General features: G+C 39.9%; 2 non-coding genes across 2 annotated transcripts; one reads left to right on the forward strand and one right to left on the reverse strand.

The window, feature by feature from the left end:
* Positions 1-1,704: 1,704 nt before the first annotated feature.
* LOC112761307 (small nucleolar RNA R71) lies at positions 1,705-1,812 on the reverse strand. Its single transcript, XR_003181707.1, has one exon. It is a non-coding gene; the product is annotated as a small nucleolar RNA R71 (small nucleolar RNA).
* A 10,151-nt stretch (positions 1,813-11,963) lies between these two features.
* Positions 11,964-12,071, forward strand: LOC112760347 (small nucleolar RNA R71). Its single transcript, XR_003180792.1, has one exon. It is a non-coding gene; the product is annotated as a small nucleolar RNA R71 (small nucleolar RNA).
* Positions 12,072-12,866: the final 795 nt, after the last annotated feature.

The following is a 12,866-nucleotide window of genomic DNA, read 5'->3' on the forward strand; positions in this document are numbered from 1 at the left end:
TCTGAACATGAAAGATTTCTAAGTTTGGTGTCTTGCATGTTTTCTTTGCATATAAAAATTTTCAAAATTATGTTCTTGATGTTCATCATGATCTTCAAAGTGTTCTTGGTGTTCATCTTGACATTCATAGCATTCTTGCATGCATTCATTGTTTTGATCTAAAATTTCCATGCATTGAGCATTTTTAGTGTTTTTCTCTCTCATCATAAAAATTCAAAAATCAAAAAAATATCTTTCCCTTTCTCTCTCTTAAAATTTCGAAAATTAGATTTGACTTTTTAAAAAAATTTTAAAAATCTAGTTATCTTCATGAGTCAAATCAAAATTTTCAATTTAAAAATCCTATCTTTTTCAAAATCTTTTTCAAAAATCAAATCTTTTTCATTTTTCTTAGTTATTTTCGAAAATTTTAAAAATATTTTTCAAAAATCTTTTTCTTATCTTTACATCATATTTTCGAAAATAACATCATCAATTAATGTTTTGATTCAAAAATTTCAAGTTTGTTACTTGCTTGTTAAGAAAGATTCAAACTTTGAGTTCTAGAATCATATCTTGTGATTTCTTGTGAATCAAGTCATTAAGTGTGATTTTAAAAATCAAATCTTTTTTCAAAAAACTAATTTCAATCATATCTTTTCAAAAATATCTTCTTATCTTATCTTTTTCAAAATTTGATTTTAAAATATCTTTTCTAACTTCCTATCTTCTTATCTTTTCAAAATTGATTTTCAAATTTGTTTCAACTAACTAACTAACTTTTTGTTTGTTTCTTATCTTTTTCAAAACTACCTAACTAACTCTCTCTCTAATTTTCGAAAATATCTCTCCTCTTTTTCAAAATTTCTTTTTAAATTAACTAATTATTTTAACTTTTGATTTTAAAATTTCAAAAATTACTAACCTTTTTCAAAAACTATTTTCAAAAATCACTAACCCTTTTTCAAAAATAATTTTCGAAAATCCTTCTCCCTCATCTCCTTCTAATTATTTATTCATCTACTAACACTTCTCTTCATCTCACATCACTGCCCCTATCCTTACCCTTGTGTTTGGATTCTTCATTCTTCTTCACCCCTATTCTTTTTCTTCTTCTACTAACAATAAGGAACCTCTTTACTGTGACATAGAGGATTCCTCTTCTTTTCTTGTTCTCTTCTCTTTCTTATGAGCAGGAACAAGGAAAAAAGCATTCTTGTTGAAGCTGATCCAGAACCTGAAAGGACTCTGAAAAGGAAACTAAGAGAAGCTAAATTACAACACTCCAGAGACAACCTCATTGAAAATTTCGAACAAGTAAAGGAGATGGCAGCCGAACCCAACAACAATAATGCAAGGAGAATGCTTGGTGACTTTACTGCACCAAATTCCAGTTTACATGGAAGAAGCATCTCCATCCCTGCCATTGGAGCAAACAACTTTGAGCTGAAACTTCAATTAGTTTCTCTGATGCAGCAGAACTGCAAGTTTCATGGACTTCCATCCGAAGATCCTTTTCAGTTCTTAATTGAATTCTTGCAAATATGTGATACTGTTAAGACTAATAGAGAAGATCCTGAAGTCTACAGGCTCATGCTTTTCCCTTTTGCTGTAAGAGACAGAGCTAGAGTATGGTTGGACTCTCAACCTAAGGATAGCATGAACTCTTGGGACAAGCTGGTCAAGGCTTTCTTAGCCAAGTTCTTTCCTCCTCAAAAGCTGAGCAAGCTTAGAGTGGATGTTCAGACCTTCAGACAGAAAGAAGGTGAATCCCTCTATGAAGCTTGGGAGAGATACAAAGAACTGACCAAAAAGTGTTCTTCTGACATGCTTTCAGAATGGACCATCCTGGATATATTCTATGATGGTTTGTCTGAATTAGCTAAAATGTCATTAGATACCTCTGCAGGTGGATCCATTCACCTAAAGAAAACGCCTGCAGAAGCTCAAGAACTCATTGACATGGTTGCTAATAACCAGTTTATGTACACTTAAAGGAATCCTGTGAATAATGGGACACCTATGAAGAAGGGAGTTCTTGAAATTGATACTCTGAATGCCATATTGGCTTAGAAAAAAATATTGATTCAGCAAGTCAATATGATCTCTCAGAGTCTGAATGGAATGCAAGCTACATCCAACAGTACTCAAGAGGCATCTTCTGAAGAAGAAGCTTATGATCCTGAAAATCCTGCAATAGCAGAGGTAAATTATATGGGTGAACCTTATGGAAACACCTATAACTCATCATGGAGAAATCATCCAAATTTCTCATGGAAGGATCAACAAAAGCCTCAACAAGGCTTTAATAATGGTGGAAGATACAGGTTTCGCAACAGCAAGCCTTTTCCATCATCCACTCAGTAACAGACAGAGAACTCTGAACAAAATACCTCTAATTTAGCAAACTTAGTCTCTGATCTATCTAAGGCCACTGTGAGTTTCATGAATGAAACAAGGTCTTCCATTAGAAATTTGGAAGCACAAGTGGGCCAGCTGAGTAAAAGGATCACTGAAATCCCTCATAGTACTCTCCCAAGCAATACAGAAGAAAATCCAAAACGAGAGTGCAAGGCCATTGAATTAATCACCATGGCCGAACCTGTAAGGGAAGGAGAGGACGTGAATCCCAAGGAGGAAGACCTCCTGGGACGTCCAGTGATCAATAAGGAGTTTCCCTCTGAGGAACCAAAGGAATCTGAGGCTCATCCAGAGACCATAGAGATTCTATTAAACCTCCTTATGCCATTCATGAGCTCTGATGAGTATTCCTCTTCTGAAGAGAATGAGGATGTTACTGAGGAGCAAGTCACCAAGTACCTTGGTGCAATCATGAAGCTGAACGACAAATTATTTGGTATTGAGACTTGGGAAGATGAACCTCCCTTGTTCACCAATGAACTAAGTGATCTGGATCAACTGACATTGCCTCAGAAGAAACAGGATCCTGGAAAGTTCGTAATACCTTGTACCATAGGCAACATGATCTTTGAAAAGGCTCTGTGTGACCTTGGTTCAGGGATAAACCTCATGCCCCTCTCTGTAATAAAGAAACTGGGAATCTATGGGGTGCAAGCTACTAAAATCTCATTAGAGATGGCAAACAATTCAAGAAAACAGGCTTATGGACAAGTAGAGGACATGTTAATAAAGGTTGAAGGCCTTTACATCCCTGCTGATTTCATAATCCTTGATACTGGGAAGGATGAGGATGAATCCATTATCCTTGGAAGACCTTTCCTAGCCACAGCAAGAGCTGTGATTGATGTTGACAGAGGTGAATTAGTCCTTCAACTGAATGAGGACTCCCTTGTATTTACAACTCAAGGTTACCCTTCTATAAACAAGGAGAGGAAGCATCAAAAGCTTCTCTCAGAACAGAGTCAACCAGAGCCCCCACTATCAAACTCTAAGTTTGGTGTTGGGAGGCCACAACTGGTACGCGGAATCGTGATTACACTTTAATTATGTAAAATTCATCGCTCTTTCTTTCCCTGGTAATGGCGCCAAAAACATGATGCCAAGACCATAGTTCACAACTCCGTGTAACTAACCAGCAAGTGCACTGGGTCGTCCAAGTAATACCTTACGTGAGTAAGGGTTGAATCCCACGGAGATTGTCGGTATGAAGCAAGCTATGGTCACCTTGCAAATCTCATTTAGGCAGATATAAATTGATAATGATGTTTTTGAATAATAAATAATAGAATAGGGATAGAGGTACTTATGTAAGTCATTGGTAGGAATTTCAGATAAGCGAATGGAGATGCTTTTCATTCCTCTGAACCTCTGCTTTCCTGCTATCTTCATCCAATGAGTCTTACTCCTTTCCATAGCTGGCTTTATGCAAGGGCATCACCGTTGTCAGTGGCTACATCCCCTCCTCTCAGTGAAAAATATGCTCACATGCTCTGTCACAGCACGGCTAATCATCTGTCGGTTCTCGATCATGCTGGAATAGGATTCACCCTCCTTTTGCGTCTGTCACTAACGCCCAGCACTCGCGAGTTTGAAGCTCGTCACAGTCATTCAATCATTGAATCCTACTCGGAATACCACAGACAAGGTTTAGACTTTTTGGATTCTCTTGAATGCCGCCATCATTCTAGCTTACACCACGAAGATCCTGATTAAGAGATCTAAGAGATATTCATTCAGTCGAAGGTAGAACGGAAGTGGTTGTCAGGCACGCGTTCATAGGGAATGATGATGATTGTCACATTCATCGCATTCAGATTGAAGTACGAATGAATATCTTAGAAGCGAAATAAGATGAATTGAATAGAAAACAGTAGTACTTTGCATTAATCTTTGAGGAACAGCAGAGCTCCACACCTTAATCTATGGAGTGTAGAAACTCTACCGTTGAAAATACATAAGTGAAAGGTCCAGGCATGGCCGAGAGGCCAGCCACCATGGTCTAAGAACTATGCGTTCCTAGATGTCTAATACAATAGCAAAAGGTCCTATTTATAATAAACTAGTCACTAGGGTTTACAGAAATAAGTAATTGATGCATAAATCCACTTCCGGGACCCACTTGGTGTGTACTTGGGCTGAACTTTAACTTTCCACGTGCAGAAGCCATTTGTGGAGTTGAACGCCAGGTTTGGATCCATTTCTGGCGTTCAACTCTGGTTTTTGATCCATTTCTGGCGCTGAACTCTAGAGTTGGGCAGAGAGCTGGCGTTGAACGCCAGTTTGCATCATCTAAACTTGGGTAAAGTATGGACTATTATATATTTCTGGAAAGCCCTGGATGTCTACTTTCCAACACAATTGGAAGCGCGCCATTTTGAGTTTTGTAGCTCCAGAAAATCCACTTTGAGTGCAGGGAGGTCAGAATCCAACAGCATTAGCAGTCCTTCTTCAACCTCTGAATCTGATTTTTGCTCAGGTCCCTCAATTTCAGCAAGAAAATACCTGAAATCATAGAAAAACACACAAACTCATAGTAAAGTCCAGAAATGTGAATTTAACATAAAATCTATTAAAAACATCCCTAAAAGTAACTAGATTCTACTAAAAATATACTAAAAACAATGCCAAAAAGTGTATAAATTATCCGCTCATCACAACACCAAACTTAAATTGTTGCTTGTCCCCAAGCAACTGAAAATCAAAATAGGATAAAAAGAATAGAATATACTATAAATTCCAAACTATCAATGAAACATAGCTCCAATCAGATGAGCGGGACTTGTAGCTTTTTGCCTCTTGAATAGTTTTGGCATCTTACTTTATCCATTGAGGTTCAGAATGATTGGCATCTATAGGAACTCAGAGTTCAGATAGTGTTATTGATTCTCCTAGTTCAGTATGATGATTATTGAACACAGCTGTTTTATGAGTCTTGGCCGTGGCCCTAAGCACTTTGTTTTCCAGTATTACCACCGGATACATAAATGCCACAGACACATAATTGGGTGAACCTTTTCATATTGTGACTCAGCTTTGCTAAAGTCCCCAATTAGAGGTGTCCAGGGTTCTTAAGCACACTCTTTTTTGTTTTGGACCTTGACTTTAACCGCTCAGTCTCAAGTTTTCACTTGACACCTACACGCCACAAGCACATGGTTAGGGACAGCTTGGTTTAGCCGCTTAGGCCAGGATTTTATTCCTGTAGGCCCTCCTATGCACTGATGCTCAAAGCCTTGGGATCCTTTTTATTTGCCCTTGCCTTTTGGTTTTAAGGGTTATTGGCTTTTTGGCTTTTTGCTCTTGCCTCTTGGTTTTAAGAGCTTTTGGCTTTTTCTGCTTGCTTTTTCTTTTTCTTTCTATTTTTTTTCGCCTATTTTTTTTTCTGCAAGCTTTGTTCTTTGCTGCTTTTTCTTGCTTCAAGAATCATTTTTATGATTTTTCAGATTATCAAATAACATGTCTCCTAGTCATCATTCTTTCAAGAGCCAACATATTTAACATTCTTAAATAACAACTTCAAAAGATATATACACTATTCAAGCATACATTCAGAAAACAAGAAGCATTGTCACCACATCAATATAATTAAACTAAGTTCAAGGATAAATTCGAGACTCATGTACTTCTTGTTCTTTTGAATTAAAACATTTTTTTCATTTAAGAGAGGTGATGGATTCATAGGACATTTATAACTTTAAGACAAAGTTACTAACTACTAATGATCATGTAATGAAGACACAAACATAGATAAGCACATAACATAGAAAACGAAAAACAGAAGAAATAAGAACAAGGAATGAATCCACCTTAGTGATGGTGGCGTTTCCTTCTTGAGGAACCAATGATGTCCTTGAGCTCTTCTATGTCTCTTCCTTGTCTTTGTTGCTCCTCCTTTCCTTGCTTTTTGATCTTCTCTTATTTCATGAAGGATGATGGAGTGCTCTTGATGTTCCACCCTTAGTTGCTTCCAATAATTGTGTGGAAGAAAATGTATCCCCTGAGGTATCTCAGGGATCTCTTGATTTGCAGTCAAATGTTCTACCACTGAGCTATAGACCCTTGATGGAAGCTTTTGTCTTCCCTTTCCTCTTTCTAGAGGTTTCTCTGGCCTTAGGTGCCATCAATGGTTATGGAAAAAACAAAAAAGCTATGCTTTTACCACACCAAACTTAGAATGTTGCTCGCCCTCGAGCAAAAGAAGAAAGAATAGAAGAAGAAGAAGAAGATATGGAGGAGATGGATGGATGTGTGTATTCGGCCATATGGGTGGGATTGGGTGGGAAAAAGATATTGAATTTTGTAGGTAATTGGGATGTATGGATGTGAGTGGTGAATGGAAAACAGAAGGGATGATCATGAATGGAAAGAGAGATGATGAGGTAGGTGGGGATCCTGTGGGGTCCACAGATCTTGAGTGGATCCTGTGGGGTCCACAGATCCTGAGTGGATCCTGTGGGGTCTACAGATCCTGAGGTGTTCAAGGATTTACATCCCTGCACCCATTAGGCATGCAAAAATGCCTTTGCACCCAACTCTGGGCGTTCAGCGCCAGGTTGGTGGCCATTTTGGGCGTTCAACGCCCATTTGTGTGCCATTTCTGGCGTTGAACGCCAGAACCATGCCTGTTCTGGCGTTCAGTGCCCAGAAGCTGCCCATTTTGGGCGTTCAGCGCCAGAACCATGCTCTGTTCTAGCGCTGAACGCCAGACAGATGCTCCTCCAGGGTGTGGATTTTCTTCTGCTATTTTTGATTCCGTTTTCAATTTTTATATTTATTTTGTGACTCCACATGATCATGAACCTATAAAGACTTATAACTAAGAAAAATATAGTTAGATAAATAAAAATTGGGTTGCCTCCCAACAAGTGCTTCTTTAATGTCAATAGCTTGACAGTGGGCTCTCATGGAGCCTCACAGATGTGCAGAGCTTTGTTGAGACTCTCCAACACCAAACTTAGAGTTTGGATATGGGAGTTCAACACCAAACTTAGAGTTTGGTTGTGGCCTCCCAACACCAAACTTAGAGTTTGACTGTGGGGGCTCTGGTTGACTCTGCTTTGAGAGAAGCTTTTTCTGCTTCCTCTCCATGGTTGCAGAGGGAGATCCTTGAGTTTTAAACACAAGGGAGTCCTCATTCCATTGAAGGACTATTTCACCTCTGTCAACATCAATCACAGCTCTTGCTGTGGCCAGGAAAGGTCTTCCTAGGATGATGGATTCATCCTCTTCCTTTCCAGTATCCAGGACTATGAAATCACCAGGGATGTAAAGGCCTTCAACCTTTACTAACACGTCCTCTACTTGTCCATATGCCTGTTTTCTTGAATTGTCTGCCATCTCTAATGAGATTTTAGCAGCTTGCACCCCATAGATTCCCAGTTTCTCTATTACAAAGAGGGGCATGAGGTTTATTCCTGAACCAAGGTCACACAGAGCCAACATATTTAACATTCTTAAACAACAACTTCAAAAGACATAAGCACTGTTCAAGCATACATTCAGAAAATAAGAAGCATTGTCACGACATCAATATAATTAAACTAAGTTCAATGATAAGTTTGAAACTCATGTACTTCTTGTTCTTTTGAATTAAAACAGTTTTCATTTAAGAGAGGTGATGGATTCATAGGACATTCATAACTTTAAGACAAAGTTACTAAATACTAATGATCATGTAATGAAGACACAAACATAGATAAGCACTTAACATAGAGAAAACGAAAAACAGAGAAAGTAAGAACAAGGAATGAGTCCACCTTAGTGATGGGTGCGTTTCCTTCTTGAGGAACCAATGATGTTCTTGAGCTCTTCTATGTCTCTTCCTTGTCTTTGTTGCTCCTCCCTCATTGCTTTTTGATCTTCTCTTATTTCATGAAGGATGATGGAGTGCTCTTGATGTTCCACCCTTAATTGTCCCATGTTGGAACTTAATTCTCCTAGGGAGGTGTTGATTTGCTCCCAATGGTTTTGTGGAGGAAAATGCATTTGAGGCATCTCCGGAATCTCATGGTGATGAGCTTCGTGCACCTCTTGAGATCCATGAATGGGCTCTCTTGCTTGCTCTATCCTTTTCTTAGAGATGGGCTTCTCTTCCTCAATGGGAATGTCTCCTTTTATGAAAGCTCCAACTGAGTAACATAGATGGCAGATGAGGTGAGGAAAGGCTAACCTTGCCATAGTGGAGGACTTGTCAGCCACCTTGTAGAATTCTTGAGGTATAATCTCATGAACATCCACCTCTTCTCCAATCATGATGCTATGGATCATGATGGCCCGGTCTATAGTAACTTCAGACCGGTTGCTAGTAGGAATGATTGAGCGTTGAATGAACTCCAACCATCCTCTAGCTATAGGCTTAAGGTCCAGTCTTCTTAGTTGAACCGGCTTGCCTTTGGAGTCAATCTTCCATTGAGCTCCTTCCACACATATGTCCATGAGGACTTGGTCCAACCTTTGATTAAAGTTGACCCTTCTAGGGTAGGGGTGTGCATCTCCTTGCATTATAGGCAAGTTAAACGCCAACCTCACATTTTCCGGACTAAAATCTAAGTATTTCCCCCGAACCATGGTGAGATGATTCTTTGGGTCCGGGTTCTTACTTTGATCATGGTTCCTAGTGATCCATGCATTGGCATAGAACTCTTGAACCATTAGGATGCCGACTTGTTGGATGGGTTTTGTTAGAACTTTCCAACTTCTTGTTTGGATTTCATGTCGGATCTCCGGATACTCATTCTTCTTGAGCTTGAAAGGGACCTCAGGGATCACCTTCTTCTTGGCCACAACATCATAGAAGTGGTCTTGATGAACTTTGGAGATGAATCTTTCCATCTCCCATGACTCGGAGGTGGAAGCTTTTGTCTTCCCTTTCCCATTTCTAGAGGATTCTCCGGTCTTAGGTTCCATCAATGGTAATGGAAAAACAAAAAGCTTATTCTTTTGCCACACCAAACTTAGAATATTGCTCGCCCTCGAGCAAGAGAAGAAAGAAAAGATGATGAAGAAGAAGAAAATATGGAGAAGAGGGGGAGAGGTGTATTCGGCCAAGAAGAGAAGAGAGGGTTGTGTTGTGTGGAAATGAGGAAGAATGGAGGGCTTTATATAGGGAAGAGAGGGGGGTTAGGTTCGGCCATTTAGGGTGGGTTGGGTGGGAAATTGATTTTGAATTTTGAAGGTAGGTGGAGTTTATGAGGTAGGTTTATGGGGAAGAGTGGATGGATGTGAGTGGTGAAGTGGTGATAGGGAAGAGAGATTGAGGTGATTGGTGAAGAGTTTTGGGGAAGAGTGTTTATGTGATTGTGTGAAAGAAGGGTGAGAAGAAGTGAGTGGAGGTAGGTGGGGATCCTATGGGGTCCACAGATCCTGAGGTGATCCTGTGGGGTCCACAGATCTTGAGGTGTTCAAGGATTTACAACCTTGCACCAAATTAGGCATGCAAAATGCCCTTGCACACAACTCTAGGCGTTCAGCGCCAGATTGGTGCTTGTTCTGGGCGTTGAACGCCCATTTGTTGCCCATTTCTGGCGTTGAACACCAGAACCATGCTTGTTCTGGGCGTTCAGCTGCAGCTCTTCTCCAGGGTGCAATTCTGGCATTCAAACGCCCAGATGCTGCCCATTTTGGGCGTTTAGCGCCAGAACCATGCTCTGTTCTGGCGTTGAACGCCAGCCAGATGCTTCTTACTGGCGTTTAAATGCCAGTAAGGCCTTCCTCCAGGGTGTGATTTTTCTTCTGCTGCTTTTGATTCTGTTTTCAATTTTTATATTTATTTTGTGACTCCACATGATCATGAACCTAATAAAACATGAAAGAACAAGAAAAATATAATTAGATAGCTTGACAATAGCTTGACAGTGGGCTCTCATTGAGCCTCACAGATGTTCAGAGCATTGTTGAGACTTCCCAACACCAAACATAGAGTTTGGATATGGGAGTTCAACACCAAACTTAGAGTTTGGTTGTGGCCTCCCAACACCAAACTTAGAGTTTGACAGTGGGGGCTCTGGTTGACTCTGTTCTGAGAGAAGCTTTTTATGCTTCCTCTCCATGTTTACAGAAGGATAACCTTGAGTTGTAAACACAAGGGAGTCCACATTCAATTGATGGACTAATTCACATCTGTCAACATCAATCACAGCTCTTGCTGTGGCTAGGAAGGGTCTTCCAAGGATGATGAATTCATCCTCATCCTTCCCAGTATCTAGGACTATGAAATCAGCAGGGATGTAAAGGACTTCAACCTTTACTAACACGTCCTCTACTTGTCCATAAGCCTGTTTTCTTGAATTTTCTACCATCTCTAATGAGATTTTAGAAGCCTGCACCCCATAGATTCCCAGTTTCTCTATTACAGAGAGGGGCAAAAGGTTTATCCCTGAACCATGGTCACACAGAGCCTTTTCAAAGATCATGTTGCCTATGGTACAAGGTATTACGAACTTTCCAGGATCCTGTTTCTTCTGAGGTAATGACAGTTGATCCACATCACTTAGTTCATTGGTGAACAAGGGAGGTTCATCTTCCCAAGTCTCAATACCAAATAATTTGGCGTTCAGCTTCATGATTGCACCAAGGTACTTGGTGACTTGCTCCTCAGTAACATCCTCATTCTCTTCAGAAGAGGAATACTCATCAGAGCTCATGAATGGCATAAGGAGGTTTAATGAAATCTCTATGGTCTCTGGATGAACCTCAGGTTCCTTTGGTTCCTCAGAGGGAAACTCCTTATTGATCACTGGACGTCCCAGGAGGTCTTCCTCCTTGGGATTCACGTCCTCTCCTTCCCTTACAGGTTCGGCCATGGTGATTAATTCAATGGCCTTGCACTCTCCTTTTGGATTTTCTTCTGTATTGCTTGGGAGAGTACTAGGAGGGATTTCAGTGATTGTTTTACTCAGCTGGCCCACTTGTGCTTCCAAATTTCTAATGAAAGACCTTGTTTCATTCATGAAACTCACAGTGGCCTTAGATAGATCAGAGACTAAGTTTGCTAAATTAGAGGTATTTTGTTCAGAGTTCTCTGTTTGTTGCTGAGTGGATGATGGAAAAGGCTTGCTACTGCTAAACCTGTTTCTTCCACCATTATTAAAGCCTTGTTGAGGTTTTTGTTGATCTTTCCATGAGAAATTTGGATGATTTCTCCATGATGAGTTATAGGTGTTTCCATAAGGTTCACCTAAGTAATTTACCTCTGCTATTGCAGGGTTCTCAGGATCATAGGCCTCTTCTTCAGAAGGTGCCTCTTGAGTACTGTTGGATGCAGCTTGCATTCCATTCAGACTCTGAGAAATCATATTGACTTGCTGAGTCAATATTTTATTCTGAGCCAATATGGCATTCAGAGTATCAATTTCAAGAACTCCCTTCTTTATAGGCGTCCCATTACTCACAGGATTCCTCTCAGAAGTGTACATGAACTGGTTATTAGCAACCATGTCAATGAGTTCTTGAGCTTCTGCAGGCGTTTTCTTTAGGTGAATGGATCCACCTGCAGAGGTATCCAATGACATTTTAGCTAATTCAGACAGACCATCATAGAATATGTCCAGGATGGTCCATTCTGAAAGCATGTCAGAAAGACACTTTTTGGTCAATCCTTTGTATCTCTCCCAAGCTTCATAGAGGGATTCACCTTCTTTCTGTCTGAAGGTCTGAACATCCACTCTAAGCTTGCTCAGCTTTTGAGGAGGAAAGAACTTGGCTAAGAAAGCCTTGACCAGCTTATCCCAAGAGTTCAGGCTATCCTTAGGTTGAGAGTCCAACCATACTCTAGCTCTGTCTCTTACAGCAAAAGGGAAAAGCATGAGCCTGTAGACTTCAGGATCTACTCCATTAGTCTTAACAGTATCACATATCTACAAGAATTCAGTTAAGAACTGAAAAGGATCTTCGGATGGAAGTCCATGAAACTTGCAGTTCTGCTGCATCAGAGAAACTAATTGAGGTTTCAGCTCAAAGTTGTTTGCTCCAATGGCAGGGATGGAGATGCTTCTTTCATGTAAATTGGAATTTGGTGCAGTAAAGTCACCAAGCATTCTCCTTGCATTATTGTTGTTGGGTTCGGCTGCCATCTCCTTTACTTGTTCGAAATTTTCAATGAGGTTGTCTCTGGATTGTTGTAATTTAGCTTCTCTTAGTTTCCTTTTCAGAGTCCTTTCAGATTCTTGATCAGCTTCAACAAGAATGCCTTTTTCCTTGTTCCTGCTCATAAGAAAGAGACGAGAACAAGAAAAGAAGAGGAATCCTCTATGTCACAGTAAAGAGGTTCCTTATTGTTAGTAGAAGAAGAAAAGGAATAGGAGTGAAGAAGAATGAAGAATCCAAACACAAGGGTAAGGATAGGGGCAGTGATGTGAGATGAAGAGAAGTGTTAGTAGATGAATAAATAATTAGAAGGAGATGAGGGAGAAGGATTTTCGAAAATTATTTTTGAAAAAGGGTTAGTGATTTTTGAAAATAGTTTTTGA

Source organism: Arachis hypogaea, chromosome 16, assembly GCF_003086295.3.
Source record: "Arachis hypogaea cultivar Tifrunner chromosome 16, arahy.Tifrunner.gnm2.J5K5, whole genome shotgun sequence".
NCBI classification, from domain to species: Eukaryota; Viridiplantae; Streptophyta; class Magnoliopsida; order Fabales; family Fabaceae; genus Arachis; species Arachis hypogaea.